This window comes from Vulpes vulpes, chromosome 3, assembly GCF_048418805.1.
Source record: "Vulpes vulpes isolate BD-2025 chromosome 3, VulVul3, whole genome shotgun sequence".
Lineage (NCBI taxonomy): Eukaryota > Metazoa > Chordata > Mammalia > Carnivora > Canidae > Vulpes > Vulpes vulpes.
In genome coordinates, this window is record NC_132782.1 from 43,714,945 (window position 1) to 43,736,781 (window position 21,837).

A 21,837-nucleotide genomic window follows, 5' to 3' on the forward strand; every position below is an offset into this window, starting at 1 on the left:
CCATGAATAGTTATTTTTCCAAAGAAGACACACAGATGGCCAACAGACATATGAAAAGATGCTCAACATCACTAATCATCAGGAAAATGCAAATCAAAGCCACAATGAGATATCGCCTCTCACCAGTCAAAATGGCTAAAATCAAAGACACAAGAAATAACAAGTGTTGGCAAGGATGTAGAAAAAAAGAAACACCTCATGAACTGTTGGTGGGAATGCAGGTTTATGCAGCCACTGTGGAAAACAGTATGAGGGTGCCTCAAAAAATTAAAAATAGAATTACCCAAACTACTGGGTGTTTAAGCAAAGAAAACAAAAACATTAATTTGAAATGATATATGTACCTCTGTGTTTATTTCAGCATTATTTACAATAACCAAGTTATGGAAACAATCCAAGTGCCCATTGATAGATGAATGTATAAAGAAGATGTGGTATATACAATAGAATATTACTCATGCATAAAAAAAGAATGAACTCTTACTATTTGCCACAATATGAACAGATCTAGAGGGTATAATGCTAGCTGAAATAAATCAGAGGAAGACAAAGACCATATGATTTCACATGTGTAGAACTGTGGCATCATTATATTGCACAGTTGAAACTAATATAACACTATGTTATTATACTTGAATTTAAAATATAAATCATTTAAAAAAATAATGGTGATTTGTTTTTGGTAACTATGTGATTCCCAAGTCCACTGATCTATTTCCATTGATTACAGCAAAGTAAAGCCCAAATCTTTGGGTAACATACACTACACAGTTCCCTAAAGCTACTGACAAATATAATTTTACACCGTGATCTTTACATCTTTGTCAGGTTGAAATACACATACTTACTTCCAGAATTCCTACCTAGCTTTTAGTCGTACTTTACATATGATCTCTACTAAAATCATCCTAAAATACTCCAAGCAGAATTAATTAAAATCTGAGCTTTGCTTCAACAACACCAGAGAGGTACCATGATGAAATAGAAAAAACAACGGCTCTGGTGTTGGATTGCTCTTGTTGATTCTCATCTCTACCATTTATCTGATACGCAACTGTAGCCGATCATTTACCCACATGAGCCTCAGTTTCCTCTCATATACAATACAACTAGTATTCCTATCTCACAGGATTTACTGAACTAACATGTGAAACACAGTCCCTGGTACAAGGATAAAGCATACAACAATATGAAACATTATTATATAATTATATATAAAGTACTTGGGATATAATAGGTGGACAGTAGTACTATTTTATAATAACATCAAAATAATGTTTGGCTTCTATTTTCTTTATTATCCTTAATTAATATATTTTTTATGATCCTTTGTCAATAGAATTAAAAATAAGAATTGCATCTTTCTCATTTTATGTCCTTGGTTCAGGTAGGTCTCTCAGTTGTAACAGGAATCAGTGAATGCTTGTAGAATTAATAGGCCAGTAAATTAATTGCACAAAATTTGAAATGATTACACGTTTTGGTATACTGGGTTGATTTGCCAGGATGCGATTTAGTAAGAGTAACAGATGAAGAGTAATAGATGGGGAACATAGGGACAGATTTTTGAATTGGTAATACTAGATTTTGAGCAGTCAGGAGGCAACAGGGAGAAGATACAGGTTTAATTGTGGGACAACAGGGGTTGGACTTTTCCCCTTGCTCTTAGTATTTTGGTAATTATGTGTTTTGTTCACCAGACTCTAGCATACATTGACACTAATATTTATTTTAAATGAAAATTTACATGCACTGTACAAGCAGCATGAATTAAGTGCTGTTAAGGTAATAAGGCAGTATGGGAGAAGAGAAATACCTGAGGTTACCGGACACACATCTGATCCTTGCCAAGACCGAGGCCCCCACTGGGATTCAACCAGGAGAGTACTGTTTATCCCATTTCTATTCCTTCCTATCCCTGAGCAGATAAGAAGAACTCAATGTCTTGGCCTTCTACAGGCAGCCTTTATCTAAGAGCACTAGGTGTATTTTTTTTTCTTATTATGGCTTATATAGTTTCTCTAACTCTGTGACTCTGTCTGATATTAGTCAAGTTATTTATTATCTGCCCAATTTCCCCATCTGTAAAATGAGAATAATAACACCCCTGACCTCATAGTATTGCCATGAGGATTAAGTGAGGACAGCTGTGAAAGACAGTGTTCAGCAAGCATTTGGTACACAATAAGCATTGAAATGTTACTTATCACCAAAGACTCATTCCTGTAAAGGAAAAAGATCTTTTATTTCTACCTCTAGAACTAGAAAGTAGTTCTTAATCAGATGACTACACTGAATTAGGAATCAGGGCACAGGACTTCTACTTTGCCACAAGTCACTAACTTGTTAAGAGACCTTGATTAGGTCACTTAGCCTCTCTGGGTTTGGGGTTCCTCATCTGAAAAATAAATGCTTCCACTAAATGGCCTCTGCGGTCCCTTCTCACACTGTTTATAACCCAATGTGCTGTGTTAAAGGCAAATGATATATGAAGATCAGTCCTCCCTGTGCAAGGCGCTGACCTTTCATGAAAGCAGTGGTCTACAGAGGGGTGGGAAGGAAATGAGAATGCATGAAATTAAGAAAAGGGAAGATGGAAAGTAGAAGTAGAAAGCATCAAACAACCTGACCATAAAGCAATGAGTTATCCTGAACAGAATGGGACAGCAAGTCAAATTTTAAAAAATTCTAAGGCAGAAGACACATATCTATGTTTAAAGACAAAAGGAAGATATAAAATTTTAAAAAGGTTAAAATGCATGCCTTTCATTATCTATTCATTTTTAAAATTAGTCTAATTATTACTTTTCATTTCATCAACTCTTTTTTATTGTCTCTAGAGTCACTCTTCAAAATTTGCTTTGCTTTGTTTTATCATTTCAGAAAGCCCAATCAACAAGCTATGAGTTTTGCTGCCAATCCGAGAAAGTTAACTTAAAACTAAGGTGGAATTTAACGCATCTTCAGCGCCATTTCCTTTGTTGCACAGAACCATAATGCAACCAGAAGAATTTTTATCAGAGTAAAAGCAACCCATGATCTTCTAGCTTTCTGTACTGCTTTGCACTTTAAACATAATGATATATTTGCCCATTTTGGCAGAACTAAAGATGCTATAATTACTGAGGCATAAGATAAGAAAAGAAACTAGAGAATGAGTCAAATGAATGAAAAAGGAGGTAACTGCTTAAAAATGAGGATGCGCATAGACACCATGCAAGAGCTGAGAGACAATGGTGTTTTAAAAAAGGGGAAAAGTCTAAAAAAGAACGGGTAAGACGGAACCCAATGAGAAAATTGAGACTGGATGGCTAGAATATGGTAGAGCTCAAATTTCTGATTTCTAGGATCTTGAGATTTCCACTAAAGGGAGTAAAAGTCAAGAAAAATCCTAAAGACAACTCTTAAGTGGAATGCTTAAAATCATCTACCAGACTAATATAATATCTGCTTTGGATAAACATTTATTATGTAGCTTTTCTTTTGCAACAATACCTAATGGTTACCATTATCCATCTCCCTCATCTCCCAAATTATAAAGAAAATGTCATCGGTAATTCCATTTATTATTTAAGAACAAAATATACTTTTACATTTTACATGCTTTTCAGCCTACTGTTTCTTTTAAATAATTGGAAATACATACATAATGGTTTAACAGTATTGCCATTTTGGATTTTTAAAGACACTATCCAATATTTGGATTCAAATATTTATCCCTAAATTCTATCTGAAGGTCTCTCAGGCTTCATTAAACAAAACAAAACAAAACAAAACAAAACAAAAAAACAAAAACAAAAACAAAATGTTTTTGTTTCTTTTGTCAGCATTTTCTTTGGGCATACTTAATAATGGAAAACTGTTTTCATATACACAAACTGCTTTTTCTCCTCTAAATATGGCATTAGACATGAAGTTAGTATCTTTCGATCAAGCACAAAACTATTTCCTGCTAATCTGCTGTATCATAACCTTCTTTATAACTTGGCACTGTCTTTTCATCCATTTTGACCAGCTTAAATCTTTTCTATTCAACCTGCCCTTGATTCACCATCTTTCACTGGGCCACCCAACATACCACTCTCTCTAAATAGAAATTTCTAGCAGCACTTCTCTAAGAAAGAGCATCTTTTCCCTCTTCCTAGACCATCTTCAAGACTTCCTTTTTTTTTTCAAGACTTCCTTATTCCATTTAATACTTCTAATCTCGTCTCAATTTATTCCATATTTCTTTTTAATGAAAGTCAAGAAAGGAGTGTAAAAGGTAAAATGAATGTAAGAAAGACTCAACTGGCTTTCTTTAGCACTATCCCAAGCAGAATCACAGACAAAGAAGCCAAGACTTAGAGCCATTTCACACTATTCAAAAGATTCCCTGATACTACCTTAGTGTTAAAGGCAAGTTTCCTCTTTATTCTACATGGTAGGTGTGGGTCTTCCATTTTGTGTCCAAGACTAAAATCTCAATCCAAGCTCCCACATGCAAATATACGTTTCTTTCTTTCAGTGTGTATAATACTCATGGGGTATTATATGGAAAAGGAAGTCAAATATCAGTTTTGGGTGGAACCCCAGAATAAAGACAGGGAACATACTACACATGGTTAAAAGCCTAGACTATCTTAAAGAATTAAGTTAAATTTCCCCCAAGCCTATTCCTCTCAAATGATACTCATGGGATTTTAATAATATAATTAAACTTAGTAGGTAAAGGAATAGTCACTAAAGGATTTTGAACTGAGGAGAAATAAAACAAGAGTTATTCTGATTTGACAACTGGAAGAGGTATTGTGGTGATCAAATAATTGATTACAAAGGCCTGAACTTGGTCTTAGAACTAAATAAGAAAAAAGATGGATTCTAGAGATATCATTAAAGATGAAATCATTAAGATTTGAAATCTTTTTGCTATGATGGAGATAAAAGACGGAGAAAGGGGACCAGGGATAATATGAGTTCTAGCATAGGTGACTAGGAAAGATAAGTGATCTTAAAAGATACCTAAAAGAATGGGGTGTTGCATGTGTGTTTTGGAAGATGGGTGGTCAGTGCAGGGCTGTGAATCTGGAATGATGAATCTGAGCTGGTAAGCAGATAACCAGAAGAGAGGTTAGCAAAGTGTCAGAAATGCAGACCTGGAAAAAGTCAAGACTGACAGAAGAGTCATCAGTGCAGAGAAGATATATCAGATCACATAAATGGATGCAATATAAATGATGAAGATATAAGGAGAAGATATAAAGAGAGATATGAAGATATAAGGACCAAGCATAAAATCTCAGTGAGTGCCTAAAATTAGGGAGCAGAAGGAGGAGGAAGTCAAATGCTGTGTATCACTTAGCAATAATACTGATGGAACATCTGCTTCACCAAGATGCCAGAATAACAGTGTTAGTACTCGATAACTTATAATAAAACTATTATTCCATTTCTCTTAATTTAAAAATAATTACTATTTTGCAAATATTGCTAGCAATGCAATCCACTGTCTATTCATGCTTAAAGTGTAAGGTAATGTGTTAGGTCTTGGAAGAGGTGTAGATTAATAGGACATGGTCCCTGACTTCAAGGAACTCATCCTGAAGAGTGATCAAATATTCCCACTATATATTTATAATGCACAATAGTCACTCAAAGTAACCAAAACTAAAACTCCTTTTAATCAATAATTTACCCTTGAATAGGACTTCTCACCCTTTCTTGTACAAATTTTCTCATTTATTGTCTCATTTGATCTTTATAACAACTCTGTTAAGAAACACAAGCAGATATGTTTCTGCATCAGCTTCTTCTGACTTAACCAGCCACACCTGTCATTTCTTAAGGGATCTATCAGCAGGGGCAGAGTGCTGGTGATGGGGAATCTGGTGCAACTCCAGCTCCTGTTCCTCTTATGAATGTTGAAATCACTGTGGCTTCCTTAAAGAGGTTTCTCCTGTCACTAAAGATAAGGTCCTTCTCTCAAAGTCTGTTCATCAGAGATACATGTATTTTTCTCCCAGATTCTGTTTTTACTTTTGTTGGTTCAAATTTATATGACATATAAGTATATTTTAATATTTACTTTCTGTATATAAAGGTGCCAAATTCATTATATAACATTTAAAACTACAAAATGGTAGTAAAAACATCAATCATAATTACTACTGGCAACTATCACTAAGATTCTGGTGTTCTTGGGGCACCTGGGTGGCTCAGAGGTTGAGCATCTGCCTTCGGCTCAGGGCGGGATCAAGTCCCACATCGGGCTCCCCACAGGGAGCCTGCTTCTCCCTCTGTCTGTGTCTGCCTCTCTCTGTGTGCCTCTCATGAATAAATAAATAAAATGTTTAAAAAAAAGATTCTGGTGTTCTCTATATCCATACCTAGAACTAGGTCTATATTTATATCCACATCTGTCTATAAATAGTGATGTCATATTTTGTATTTAAATTTGTATCCTGCCTCTATCACTTAACACCATTTTATCACTTAATAAAATCGCTTTCCCTCATGATAATATTCCACTTCATTCTATAAATGGAACATAATCTACCTTACTATTTCTTTTGGAAAAATTATGCTTGGAAGTTTTGTCTGGGAAAGACTGAACATAATGTCTATCCATAGGAGTTTCATTTCTATAGTACTCCCCCATGAAAGTAATAAGACCTTTAAATAAAAAATAGCTGTAAAAACACTGAAGAGAAAATCCATAGCACTATAATCCCATTAACTCTGGATTTAACATGCTTACATTTTTATTAATGACTTGTATCAATGTGTCTGTAGGGTATGCTTATCAACTGTGCAGATGGCATAAAAACAGGAGAAATAATAAACATGTTCAATGATGAAATGATGATCCGAAAGGATCAGACAGGTTGAAATGATGGGCTAAATTAAATGCATCTTTATTTTTTTTAAGATTTTATTTATTTATTCATGAGAGACAGAGAGAGAGAGAGAGAGAGGCAGAGACATAGGCAGAGGGAGAAGCAGGCTCTATGCAGGAAGCCCAATGTGGAACTTGATTCTGGGACTCCAGAATCACGACCTGAGCCAAAACTGTTGAGCCACCCAGGCGTCCCAAAGAGTGCATTTTTAAATGAATGGATTTAAATTTTCATGCTTGAGTCAGAAACAAAAAAAGTCAGTAGTATATCATACAAAATGTGATTTAACAGAAAGTTCATGCAAGATAAAAACAAAAGAAACAACGGTATAAAGTGGGTAATAAAAAAAAAGAGCTAGTATAATTTTGAGATGTTGTAACAAAAAAATATGACAAGAACCAGGAAACTGATACTTTGTTTTCCTCTAAACTAAAGTCAAACTGGAGTTTGTTCAGTTTTCTGCTTTACAGCTTAAGGAGGATATTCAAATGGTTGCCATTTAACAGAGGGTGCTCATATTGCAAAAAGTCTCAAAATATTACATACAAAAGAAACTTGAAAATATTAAGGCTACTTAGCCAGAAGATAATGCTAGTGAATTTTAGAAATTAACTCAATAGCTGTATTAAAATACGTAAAGAAATTTAGGAAAAATAATTTGTCCTAATAGACTTATTCTGTGTCCCATGAAAGCAAACTTAAGATCGAAATAGGTTCTGGTACCAATTCCAATGTGTGGAGGGATCCCCCACAACAATGAGTAGTTCTGGAGACACCAGCTTGATGTCCTACATTTCAACTCAATTCTGATATTATTTGCCTGGTGAAGCATCAGATTCCACAGATTAAGGTCTCAGTCCCACAAGACAACCCACCACTTCAGATGCTAACCACAATCCCAAGTAGCTACAAACGAGAAGTTCCAAAATCCCCTCCAATTCAGAATCTGAATCACAAGTCCAGGTTGTTACTTGTACTTCTGACAGATTAGCTATAAATGAGAGGTTCCAAACACCTGTACCCTGGGCTCCATTAATGTACTAGAACAGCTCATAGAACTCACTAGATTACTAATTTATTACAAAGAATATTAAAGAATACGAATCAACATGCAGATGAAGGGATACATAGGGTGAGGTCCTGACAAGGGGGTTCTGTCTTTGTGACGCTTAGGGATTGCCGTGGTGGTATGTGGAAGTGTTGTGGTTCCTCAACCTAGACGTTTTCCAAAACACCTCCTTTTGGATTTTTATGAAATCGCCAATACATAGCCATAATTGATTAACTTATTGGCCGCTGGAATTGGATCAACCTCTAGCCCCACCCCTCTCCCAGGACACAAGGGGCCAATATTCTATTCCTGGTTGGTTCTCCTGGCAACCAGCCCTCATTCTTAAATGTTTTCAAAGTCACCTCATTAACATAAATCCAGTTGTGGAAAGGGCTTGTTATAAACAAGACACTCATTTCACCTTACAGCTCTAAAGTGTTTCTCAGGAACTAAGGACAAGAAACCAACTACTATAACAAAAGATGACTCATTGCTCTTATGCAGAGGAAACTCCTAGGGTTTTGGGCATTGTGAGCCAGGAACTGGAGATGAAAACCAAGCATGTATGAGAAAGCTTATATATCACAGTATCATGGAACCAAGGCGTGATAGTCACACAAAGATGAATTTTGTTCAAATACAGGGAATCTGGCTCAATATGTGACAACATATTGTAATAGTAATATAAAACATTCCAAAGTATTCAAAAATAAAATAAATTGCCTCAAACTATCTCCTGACTTTAGGAAATTCCAGTCTTTGGAGCTGTCCATGGAAAAATGAGGTAAGTATATAATCATCTACATTCTTTTGCACAATCTCATCAATGTACACTGCTTAAATTACCACCACTGATGATTTTAAATGATTTCTAGTCTCATCTGTATCTTAAGTTCTAGACACATAATTGTACCACCTTCTTTGTTGTCTCTGTATCAGCGGTTCTCAACTGAGGATGATTTTGTCCCTGCCTCAGAAAACACTTGGAAAAGTCTAGAGACATTTTTGGTTGGGACAACTGAGTTGGGTGCTATTTGCATCCAGTTGATAAGCCAGGGATATTGCTAAACATCCTACTATGTGCAAGGCATGCCTGCCACAAAAATTATGCAGCCCAAAGTGTCTATAGTACTGAGATTAACAAACACTCTTCCACATTTACATCCGACATACAACAAAGAGCACGACCAACTCCAAACTCATTATCTCCACTCCACTGTTCTGCTTTCCCCTTAAAATCCAAAGTCTCCTCTCAATAAAGCTTAGTTGCTACTTCCTATTATGATTAATGGCATCATTAGCTACCCCATCACATGAGCTAGGAATCTTGGAGTCATCCTTAAGTCCTCACTTTCCTTTGTCTATTAATCTACTTCTAAAATACCTTTCTAAATCTTCTCTCTCCTTACCATTATTGTTGCCACTGACTTAGCTCAGTGTCACCTACATTTTGTCTCCCAAAGATTTTGTTGTTGTTGTTGTTGTTGTTTTTTTTTTTTTTCAAAGATTTTTTTTTTTGCTAATTCATCTTTCACAGTGTTGCCAGGATTATCATCCTAAAACACAAAAGCAATAGTCCTATTATCCTATTCAAAAAAACACAGGTAAGCTTCCTGTGTCCAATATAAAAGTTCAAACCCTGAATCGACATGGAAGGTGCTAAACAATCTGTCCCCACATTCTCTCAACAATTTCATCCCATTCACTACCTCCTCCCCTTGGATGCTGGATTGTATACTTTTAATGTCCTTCTAAATATTGAGATTCCATAGCTCTAATGCTTTTCACTTATGGATGAGAAAAGATAGCAGTGTTTTCATTAAATATGTCCCATTATATTGCTATCTTTACATGAACATCTATTATCTTGTTTCCGATGAGGCTTTAATCAGGGTCAAAATTTCTAGAGAGAGCGTATCAAAAACAGGAAATGTAAAATGACCTCTTTTCAACCATAGTAATTATATATTATTTTATAGGTTTGGTAACCAAAGGAAAGACATTAGCGACTATTCATGGTTTGCTTTATGATATTTTTAAATATTTAGATTTTATGAATAAATACTTCCCCAAATCAGAAATCCAAAATGCCAGTACATGTTACATTCTCTCCCTGGATGAGTGAGAGGATCATTGGGTAGGTCACATTTTCTTTTCATGAAGTATTAATACTTCAGGGGAGGTTAAAAATGTAATGGTTTTTTGAGGTAGCATGAAAGGAAAACAAATATTTGACTATCTAATGCACACAGCCAAGGTGAAATGACTTGATGTGCAGATGGTTAAATGTTAAATATGAAGCTAACGGGGGACACCTTATGAAATATATTTGAGTATGCACTGCATTGAAATACATTAAAAGCACACAAATCTCAAAATCTCTTTATTAACAAGATAGAAAAAGAGGCATTTTGGGGGCACACCCAAACCCTTTATATTTGCTTTCAGAATTTGGACTCATTCCTACTGTCAACACATGTACTCAAATGTCTCCTCCTCTGTGCTGAAGTTGAATCCTTCCTGAGGAGACCATGCTGCTGGCGGCCAAGAACAAAGTGAGGTGTTCCAGAGAAGCAAGTCTGGGGTGACAGCCAAATCTCCACAAAGCAGAGAGTTCTCTAAATAATGAAGAGTTGACTGTGATGGCAAAAGTCTTCTTGCAGGTGCAGATGCATGCACTTTGGAAGAGAAGCAAACCCTTTCAGCTGCTTCCCCTACCCCATCACCAGCACCTTATTTTCACAGTGTTCCAATCTTACTTGAGTTCTTACTTGAGGAATCTCATTACTCCAAAATATTCCAGGTGTGGGATGGTGCAGGAAAGCAGAGAAGGCAGGGAAGTGGGTAGTATAGAAATACAAACAAAATAAAATAAAAATGGGGCAAGGAATTAAAGGTCCTTCTATTTCCAAGGTCTTATTCCTGCTTTGAGCATGATAACTTAATGTATTCTATTCAAATTTAATACCTGAAAATGAGCCTTCATGCATACATTGCTGACATTTGGGGTAGTGAGTAAATAGACTACTCTATCAAATTGAAGCCCCAGACATCAATTAAGATATCTGTGTCATCACTGCAGATTTTTGAAAGAAAGCATATTCCCTGGAGTTTTATTGGCAGAAATTCTTTTATTTCTATTAGTCTCCCGCATTTCACATTTATCTCTGTAATAAATTAGTTTTGATATAGTTTGTTATCAGATCCTAAAAAAACCACTGCACAACAACAATTTGGGGATACTTCATTCCCTGCCTGCAATATAGGACATTTCTTCTTCAACAATACTTTTTATAATAAAATGAAAATCAGTAATTGAATTAAGCAGCGTTTTAGACAAAATTAAAGAGCGTAATTTCTCAAGTTCTGCAGTTTGCTTATCAGCAGTAAATGAAAGCTAAAACTATAGCAGAGTAATTTGTAAAGCATCGTTTTCTGCTGTCTAGCTAATAATTACACAAACATAGATTTTTCATTCTTCTTAAGTCTTCTTAATGTGTGGTTCATCAGATCAGACAAACAGTATCCTTTTCTTACTGAAAATGTCTCTCAAACTCAATACGTTACATCCTTGGCCATTGTACTTTGTCCAATTTTGCAACACTGACAAAGGCTAGGGTGACTCTCCACTTTTATTTTTCAGAAACATTTCAACATGCAATGGTGAAACCATCTGAAAAATACATCTGCAAAGCTGAAAAAGATGTATTCTAAAAAAATGGAATGGTACATATGACAAGTGTCTCTGAAATCTACTTATGAAATCATAAGCATATGTCAGAATAATTCATTGCAATTAATTGTACTCAGTCTTAGTAAAAGTTTTCCAATTTGACAAAGTCAGCCTATAGTGCATCTAATTTCCTTTATGAGATATATCCATATAATAAAGTCCATTCATCTGACGGTGGAAGGTGGACATTAGAGGATTCTGTATAAAAAGTGGCAATCAGTGAGATACCAAACTTGGCAATCTGAAAAATCCATAAACACACCAGAAGATTACAAAATGAGAAGAGTGAGGAAAAAACATGGAAATTTTGGTAACTAGAACTGGGTGGTGCAAACCTATGGTGAAATAACTAAAAATGACATATTAAAGGAATGGAGATACCAGGTTAAATTTCTAAGCTCAAGGACAGAACACACCTTTATTTTGACAAAAAGTCATTAACTGGGAACCAAGTGAAATGATCAGTGTAATCATGAAGGAGAACAGAATATGCTACCCCACTTTGGCATAGATTATTTTGAGCTGAAGTCAATCAAGACCCAACCGACTCAAAACTTTTACCTGTCCCTTAACTACCTAAAATAATTTTTTTTTTCCTAAAATAATTTAGATGGGGGTCTGGCCCAGAAAGAGAGCAATTACTCACGATCACTCTTTGATCTCACAGATTTACCTGCATGCCAGGGAAACATCTGATTATCAAACATCTGCTCTTCTTATTTTCCTATGAATTGCGCTCCTGCTCTTTGAAACTCCAAGTCCCTATCCCATTCCTTGGCTCCGAAGGGCATATAAACCTCAACTGCCTGACTACCTTTAGGTCTCATATTTTTATGGGGCTTCCATCCATACAAAATTAAATTTGTTTTTCTCCTGACAAACTGCCTTTTGTCAATTTAATTATTAGACCAGCCAAAGAACCTAGAAGGGCAGAAGAAAAATGTTTCTGCCCAGCAATCATTTAGTCAGACATCCTGTTTCTTTTTCTTTTTCTCTCCCCTACCATCAGGATTGCTATCAGGATTCTATACACAGCAAGTGGGTAGTAATGTTATTGTACTGTTACATACATGCCTCAAGGGCAAGGTTTACTCTTTTGCATTATTTATAAACCCCCTTAATGTCTGACACAAAGCTCTGCATATGAATACTACAGGCCTCAAGTGCAGTGATGATAGGTGTCTCTGAAATTTACATACAAAATCATGAATCTGTGAAGTCATACTGTAAAGTGCTCTTTTTAGGATTCGGCCATTTGTTTCTCAGTGTGGCTGGTCAAGGGTGGAAGGTGACAAGGCAAGCTCAAGAAATGACAGTTAAGAAATAATTTAGATAAAACCAAAACCAAGGAAAATGATTTTCAAGCTTTTTAAAGAGCCTGGAAAGCACCCCCCACCTTTTTTTTTTTTTTTAATCTGCCTGAATGTAAAGCATGCGACACACTACTCCAGAACCTCTGCAGAAGGAAATCATCAGGCTATATAGGTGACTTATCTGCAATATTTACTGAGAAAGATTTTGACAATAACCTTCTGATATCTAAATGACTTGTATTAAAAGAACAATGACTAGTTCTTCTGTCTTCACAAAGATCAGGAGAGAAGATGTGGGTGTATATGGCAGGAGAGATTTTGGACAAGGTTTAGCTGAGAATTTCATAACAACGCAGGTAACTGCTCCTGGCAACAGATTAGCCAGGGAAGGTATGACATAGCTTCTTTGAAAGTGCTTTGAAATTGTAAAGATTCTCATCTCATCTTGAAAAAAAAAAAATCACTTCTCGAGCTCTTCTTTAGCCCTCTAAGATTTTAAGATTATATGTTAAGGCCAAGTAAAATTATAATTACAGAGAACTTATAGGTTATATTTAACCAGGAAAAGCTTATTAATAAACTAGGAATGCCACTTTTCCTATCAGTCAAATATCTAGCTTCCCTTAAGTTTATTCCTCAGTAACAGATCAATACAATTAGTTGGCACAACTGAAAATTTTCCTGTAGCTGAAGGTACAGCAAGGGATTTAATACTTTCAATAATAATTTAAAACACCCTCAATAATAACTTCAAAGAAATTAATGTCAGGTGGTTTACTAATTCATAATGAAAAAAATACAGTTTTAGAGAACATTAGAGTGAAATATTAGAAATATTTTCTTTAGAAAATCGCATCAAATACCCACAATACAAAAACAAACAACAATAAAAAACACACCTTTAGTATCATTTTAAATAGTAGTAAATGTTTCCCATAGAGAACTTTTTTAAAGTTAAAAATGTTTCTGTCAAGTATTAAAAATAATGAATACATGAGTTGAAAAGTAATTAACTCAAAAAGTATTTCTTAAGAATTCTCTTTGAACGAGGCTCTTATGTAGTAGTCAAAATCAATTTAATCAACTATTATCCTGTATGAAAGGCTGGAAAAAATTCAATGGAAATACAGAGAAAGTAGGAAATAATCTTAAGGTATCGCACTTAAAAAAAAAGTTAAATCAAAAATTTAAATCAGATTTCTTATTTGAGGTAGTGTACTTATGATCACGATATACAGGCATCAAGGATCCAGGGCATTTACCTTCATAATCAACTTACATCAAAGCACATCCTACCTATATAAGTACACCTTAACCATCTGCGATTTCCCTTCACTTGAGATTTGCTTTTGATTTCAAGCGCCTGTAATGTACTTCATATTTCAAATGACCTGGGGAAATGAAGCCTTCACGCCCTACAGTGTTTTTACATCCTGACAGTTTCCAGCCATGCTCTCTCCCTCGGGAGGGCTCAGTCTACTCTCAACCAGTACCTGCTGACTGACAAATTTCTATGTCTCATCTTAAACTTTTCATCCTCCCTTCAGCTTACTTTTTCTAGTTGCCTATATCTTTGGTTGCCATTTAATATATCATCAAAATCACCAAGGGAACTTGTTAAAAACAAAGACAGTGACCCTCCTCAGATTCTGAATCTCAATCTCCTAGATTTGTGTCTAGGACTTTGGACTAACAAGCCTTCTGCCAGTACCTAAACTCCTAAAGGACTCCCAACCTTTATCAGTTTGAGACAGTATTTTATGACATATCTATCTAAAATTGAGTCCTACGATACATTCCTTAGGATCTCAGTCTCCATATAGTATTTAAATTAATTGTCACAAAAACCCTAAGCAGTGAGAATTACTGTTTCTATTCTACACAAGAGGACACTGAGGCTCAAAGAAAAAGGTATTAGGTAGAGCTATGAGCACTTTCACCATACTGTGTAGATTATATGGTGGGATGAAAAAGACAAAGGACTCAGAAGTGAGACTTATATTTGAATCCCAAGACGGCCATAATGAAGCCTGATCTTGCCATTCAACTTCTTTGAGCCCCAGTTAATCACAGAAAAATAGTGATTCTAAAGCTGACCCTCATAGGTCATAGCATATCATCGTCACTCAAGAAATATTAATCCATTTCCATCTGCAATTCTATTTTTCTTTATCATTTCCTGAAGTCTGAACCTGTTTTAAAATGCTTCTCTTGGCCCGTTTGCTTCTGAGTAGAAACACAGTCCTACCTTTTAAGACCCTTATTATTGGATGTTAATCAGTTATCTAAATGTGATTGTTCAGGAAGCTGATCTGTAACGTAAAGCATCATATCAAACCTGTTGACAATGGAAACAATAGGAGAATTTCCAAAATGAGGAGAATAATAAAAGCAAAATTATTAAATAAAATTATGATACAGTCACACAGTAAAAAATATCCAAGCACTAAAAACTGTAATTTTTAAGGAACAGCTAATAAAATAATAAACACCCAACAGGATATGAAATTATATTTATTACATAATTCCATGATCAAACATGTGTGTACACAGGCATTTGTATGAACATATGTATATGCAATCGTGTCAAAAGAGAGAAAGGAAATATGCCAAAGTATAAATAATAGTTCTCCCTAGCTTGAGTAATTATATATTGCTTTTGATTAATTTTTTGTTTGGATTTTACATATTTGCTACAAAATCAAGTGCATTTTTTATAATGAGAAAAGGTGAACGTCATATAAATGAAATATATAAAGAAAACAAAACAAAAAATGCTGTAATGTGAGCAAAATGAAGCAATGCTATCATTTGCTTCTTTTTACGCTGAGGTCATAATGAGAATATATATATCTTACAAGGGTTTCTTTAATTTCTATTATACCCAACACTGTAAAATGCTCAAGAATAAAGATCCTCTCAGATTACACATAGCAGAAGTTTCTCTCTGAACATATTTGGCTTCCATGAGAATTCTACAAACACAGTATCTGCGACAGAAGGCTCTAAAGTCAGGGAACAAACTTATCTTAACTGTGTGGGGTAGTGTCTCATTTACACAGAAATCATCCTTTCCTAAATCAAACTGCAGTACCCACATCCCAACCGTTAGTACCAGCCTATCCTCGCACTGTTCTAGGCCTCCTACTTTCAACAGTCTTCCCCCTGTGGCCCTGGGCAAATAACTCGTCCTTTCTGTGCTTTTAAATCCAATATAATGTAGGACAATAACAGTACCCATTTGACAGGGCATTCTTATTTTGAAGATTAACTCGGTTGATATTCCGAAAGCCCATGAGAAGATAATCATAGTATATTACTGATCATGATAACAATGGGTTTTATTTTTAACCTTGACAACCATGTTTAAGGAACAGGAATATAATTGCCTCAGAGACTGGGACTGAGAGTCTGAGTGGCCTCTCACCAAATGTGTGCCAAGAGTCAAACGCAACTTTCACTGACACCAAAGCCCCTACCCATCCTTGAAATCATCACGCAATGGACAGTATTCATAAAGTCACCAACCTACTGTAAGCCAGACACAGAAACGGAGCAATATTGGACAAGACTCAGCTGTTGCCTTGAGTCTAGTGAAGAGAGCAGGGAGGTCTTCAAGTGGTCAAAGTATGGTGGCAAGGATGAGACTATGCAGCTGTAAGAGCAGACAGAAAGGTGCTAAGTGCGTCTAGAGGGGTCGGGCAAAGCTACCTGGGGGAAGCAACACTTCAGCAGAGATCTGGAGTATGAGTCAGAGCCAGCCAGCAAGCCGGTGGGGAACAACAATCGGTTGGCATTTGCTCCCTGGTGTTCTGTGCTGGAACTCTGGAGCTGCCAAAGCTAACTTCATGCCAGGTGACAAATGATCTGAGTGCCCACAGCTGCAGCTGCCGCTTTATACCCTCTCCCTCCTACTTCCATCGTTAATGAGCCTGAGACCAGAAAAGAATACATCTTAGTAACCAAGAGCTCTTCTGTTAGCCTTTGGTCCAGAGATACAAGAAACGTTCTTCACTCCTGTTAACAATACAGCTACAGATCCTTTATTACTTCCCTCTAGCACTTGCTAAAATAGAAGTTTGCTGCTAACTCTCATTTTTTATTCATCTTGGTAGCGGGTTGTTTGTATGCTCATAAATATACTCATTATAAAAAAATACATGATTTTTTTTTCTTCCAGGAACACCTTTAAAGCATGTCAGTGCCCTAAGGTTCCTTAAGGTTAATTCTTGCTGCTAGGAACACTTCTGACTTGCCCTAACTTTCAGCAGTTCTGACTTTGGAACATTCTATCTGCAGTTACACAACACCCCAGAGACACAGGTATGCCAGGAGGTATCTCTTCTCCATGTATCCATGTAAATAGCTTTACGGAGTGAAGGCAAGGTTTGTGCCTTTATAGATATCTCTGCATTTCAAATATTATTTTTAAAAATCTCATTTCAAACACCTGATTTAAAGAGAAGTGACTTCCCCTTTCTGCTGTGACATGTCATTTTCAGTACACAGAGCTTTTAGAAAGACTTCCCTTTTGCACCTTAGAAGTTACTGCTATATGTCTGAATCTGCTTATTTGAATTTGTGAGGAAAAAAAAAATAAGATTTTAATCTTTAGTTAATTGTCAGAAACCCAACTTCAGTGCTGTTTGTGGCTGGCAGCATGTTGAGTTTAATAGGGCGATGCAATAGGAGCATGGAAATGGTTTCTTTCCTTTAAGGAGTTTACAGTTTGGTTGGAAAGGCAAAAGAAATCATGTTAAACTGACTCAGTGACACCGACTATAGAAAGTAGAGACATGAGGACACCAGAGGAAGAAGAAAACTTTTCTCTCTGCTAGGAAAAAGGAATATAATATTGAATCCAGTAGTAGAATATTTTCATTATTGTGTATATTTTGTAGTTGTGTATTTTTGAAAGCCCAGGTTTCCAAGAATAGAGAAAAAGCCCCCAATATATTTTCCAAGGCACTCCATTTGTATCTTTTAAAATGAGCATTTAAAGAAACTTATACGTTCTCCTGAAACAAATTTTTAAACAATGTAATGTAAAGAATCTTGCCAAACTAGCTGTACTATGTAAGAAAAATGTATTTCAATTGTTATAAGAAACACAGCAGCTTTAAGTCAACCACTAGGGGGAAAAACCTGCAGTATACACTGCAGTATACTTCTCTGAGACTGAATATCCAGCTTTATTTGCACAAGATAGGCTTCCCTAATCCATTAGTCTCCAGGCCAAGCCATGCCCCAGGGCTTAGAATAAGTAAAATTCCTGGTCACCAAATCTTCCCATCTCCTCTCATATGGGCTAAAAATAAAGCATTAACAGTATGTTAACAGGATGGAGACCAGGGCTGGTGTGAAAATTTGCCATACTGACACGGATGAGAGAAAAAGCCTGACTCTGTGCTCATTAGCTCAAAGTGAATCAAATCCTGCATGCTCAGTTTAGCTAACACATATAAACCCCATCAATATACATTTTTAAACTGAGAAATCCTACGCTTGCATATTTTTAGAGGAATCATATGAAAGTAAATTACGATATATAAGTCATCATCGCAGAAGAAAGGTCTCTCTTGGGCGAAAGAGGAAACTCCAGGTGTTTGTTTAGCTTTTAATGTTGTTGGTTCAAGGACCCTGTTTGTTTGGCTTTTTTATTTGTTTGACACTATACATGCATTTATAATTTAGTTGAGTGAACCACATTTATAAGGTTCCTTAAAATGTCTATCTGCCTTTAGTATCATCCTTTCAAATGACAAAAGTATATTTTCTTCACTAACTTTTTCACATGTGCCTGACACTGCCCATAAAAGCTACAGATATCATTACACAGGGAAAGAGAAAAGGACTACCTCCGTGTATGGGGGCTGGGACCCCAAGCATGCTACCTCAGTGCCCCCTAAAACCATGGAAGCAAAGAGCTAACAATCCCCTAAGTGATACCTATGCACCCCTCAGAAATACAAAAAGGACCTAGAGAATCGGACCTCTACTAAGTTGCAGACGACCAGACACAGGAGGCATTCAGGTAAGAAGGCAAATATGCACCATAGGGTGCAAAGACATTCCTCAAACTCTTCAACTGTTTCCCTGAGTTTATTTGTTAACTCCTTTAAAAAATGTGAAAAGACGATTCATGTAAAAGGTTAAAAACAGAGGAAGATTTAAACAGCAATAGTGGCTATTCTAGGGGACTTGCTTTTCATTACCGGAGCCATAAGGGGAATCAGCTGGAACAACAGTTGCAAAGAACTGGTAAATTGTGAGGATGTTAATCATTGATGAGTAATAGGAAAGCTAAATGTAAATAATATAAAAGCCTGGCCTTATCCCCCTTTTATCTTTCATTCATTCATTCATTCATACAGTAGATAAATACTTTTTTTTCCAAGAAACTTCTAGGTTCTGAGGATATAATACCGAAAAAGATTTCCATGTCTTGGAATTTATATCTCATTATGGTAGATATACAATAAGGAAACCATAAATCTATTGTAAAGCTTCAGAGTGGCTCGTGCTATTATGCACAACACTCAATACTTTTTTTTTTTTTTAACACTCAATACTTCTAAAACAGTTCTTAATGCCTATATTGTTAGTGATACTGGGAATGAACTAATGATGAAAATCCAATATGGTCTGCCTGACATTCAAGGCCTCTCTAATACCTCCCCCTCTCCTCCACCACACACAGACACCTGTTTAACATTATCTCTTACTGCTCACCCCCCCATCCCACCCCCCAAGATCGATGAAGAAAGCAATACCCAACATAAATCCAATTCCTGACTGGACATTATCTTTACTCACCAAAACTAATCTTTCCACGCATCTCTCGAGAGGGGCACCTTATAATATAAAGTCCCTAAGTCAGATTTCTTTCTCATCTTAAAAGCTACATACGTTTGGCAAGCACCTCTCTAATAGCACTTGTTCTGGTTTGCTATTTTACTATATACTCAAGCTCATACAAATGCCCATCCTAGTCGTTTGACTGGCAACTTTTTGAGGGCAGGGATTGTTTCTAACCCGTCCTGGTATCTCAGGCTTTCTTTGGCATACTATCTTAAACAGTGGGGTGTCCATTCATATTTCTCACGTTGCAATTGTGCTATATTTGCTGTGTGCAATGGGAGAACATAAAATTCAGTACCTGGTTCATGTACAAATCTGTTGCCAAAAAAAATACATACCAGTTTTTAAGTGCCTAATATTAGTTTTAGAGTCATAATACTGAGAGTAAAGCCTCAGCCTCTGTCATTTGCAATGTTGTTCTGAACTTTTGGGTCTTTCAGGCGGCTGACTAGCTTCTACCATAAACTCCCACAGTCAGAACCCGCAAGTTTTCAGAGCTCTTGTGCATTCCAGCTCTAATAATAACCTCAAGTCCAGGGGAATCTATATTTATAAGTCGATGCATTCTATTTCCACATAAGCACTTCAGGGCATATTCTATGTTCAAAATATAAAAACCAAACTTTTCCTCAGAACTGAAAAGCACAAACGAAGTGCACAACTGAATGGAAACTTGGGGAATTTAAAATGCAACACTGAAACAATTCAAAGAATTAAATGCCATTTGAATTCAGATTTATTTATTATCATTATTTTTAGCAATAGATGATCTTCCTACTAAGTCACCCAGATAGAAATACTGTGTGTGATGGTGCGAGAATCCATCCGTACCCAGAGCATGCATGTTTTCACAACTGTGTAATGACTCTGCATGCAGATAACATATGTATGTTCTTGCCTACACGTCCACAACACATATTGACATGGCATAGACCATACAAAATGTACATACACAAGATGGGTATTTTTCATCATCAGCTACACAAGATCTTTCCTTGCACACAGATATGAAAACCATTCGTATTTTACAGGTGTGCCTGGGTCTACACCTATAGGTAAAAGTGATCCAGTATCTAGTCCACCGCAGTTAAACATTTTTTTTTTCCTATTGTCTTTTAAAAGTCATAGCTGGTAAAACCACATGGTAATATGGTTTAGATATACTTTCTTCTTCTTTTTTTCTTTTTTTTCTCTCTCTCTCTCTAACAAAGAAACATAAAAGTATTTTGGTGGCATTACCATGGGTTTCTTGACACCATTAGATCATATTTCCATCCACGAGGTCCTGCAAAGCTTTCACGGTATCATGTGGGAAGAGCAAAGGCTGCGACCTCACACCGCCACGACCCAGGTGCAAGTGAAATGGGTGCACACGCAGGCACAGTGAGGACACAGAACGTCCGCACACAAAGAACCGTCCCGCGGGTCCCACCCAGCACAATCGCAATTCAGTAGTTTTCTCCTGCACGTACCGGCTCAGCCGCCCGCGATCCGTGCTGCTTGGAGACGCTACCGAGCAACGTACGCTCCAACTGGCCGCCCGCTTAAGTTCTTCCCTTTTGCGCTCAGAAGTGGAAACCCCTGGACAGTGAGGGACGCCCTGTTGCAGCTGCTCCGGGCCCTCGGCACCCACCTCCGAGGCGAGCTGGGTTCAGCCCCGGCGCGCACGGCTCCCAGTCCCCGCCCGCTGGCGAGCGGTCGGCCGCGCGGAGAGCGCGCGCCAGGGCGCCACCTGGAGGCGGCTCGAGGCAGCTGCGGCGCGCTCAGAGCAACCAGGTGGGACCAGAAGGCCCGCAAATTCCTAGCCAAATAAGCATCCTGTTTTATTCACACTTTCCTATGCATTTTTTTAAAAAAAACAGAAAGGCAGGAAAAGGGGAGATGGAAAGTAGAAGCAGAAAGCGTCAAACAACCTGACCATAAAGCAATGAGTTATCCTGAACAGAAAGGGACAGCAAGTCAAATTAAAAATAAATAAATAAATAAATAAATAAATAAATAATA

General features: G+C 36.7%; 1 long non-coding RNA gene across 3 annotated transcripts in view; it reads right to left on the reverse strand.

Annotated features, from left to right (window-relative positions):
* The window catches only part of LOC112926632 (uncharacterized), a 335,174-nt gene extending 313,633 nt beyond the window's left edge, over positions 1–21,541 (reverse strand). For 2 of the 3 annotated variants that reach the window (XR_003236379.2, XR_012000391.1), the window contains exon 1: positions 21,306–21,541. This is a non-coding gene — a long non-coding RNA (uncharacterized lncRNA). The remainder of the gene's footprint in view (positions 1–21,305) is intronic. The other variant, XR_012000392.1, reaches the window with a different exon arrangement.
* Between the last annotated feature and the right edge of the window lie 296 nt (positions 21,542–21,837).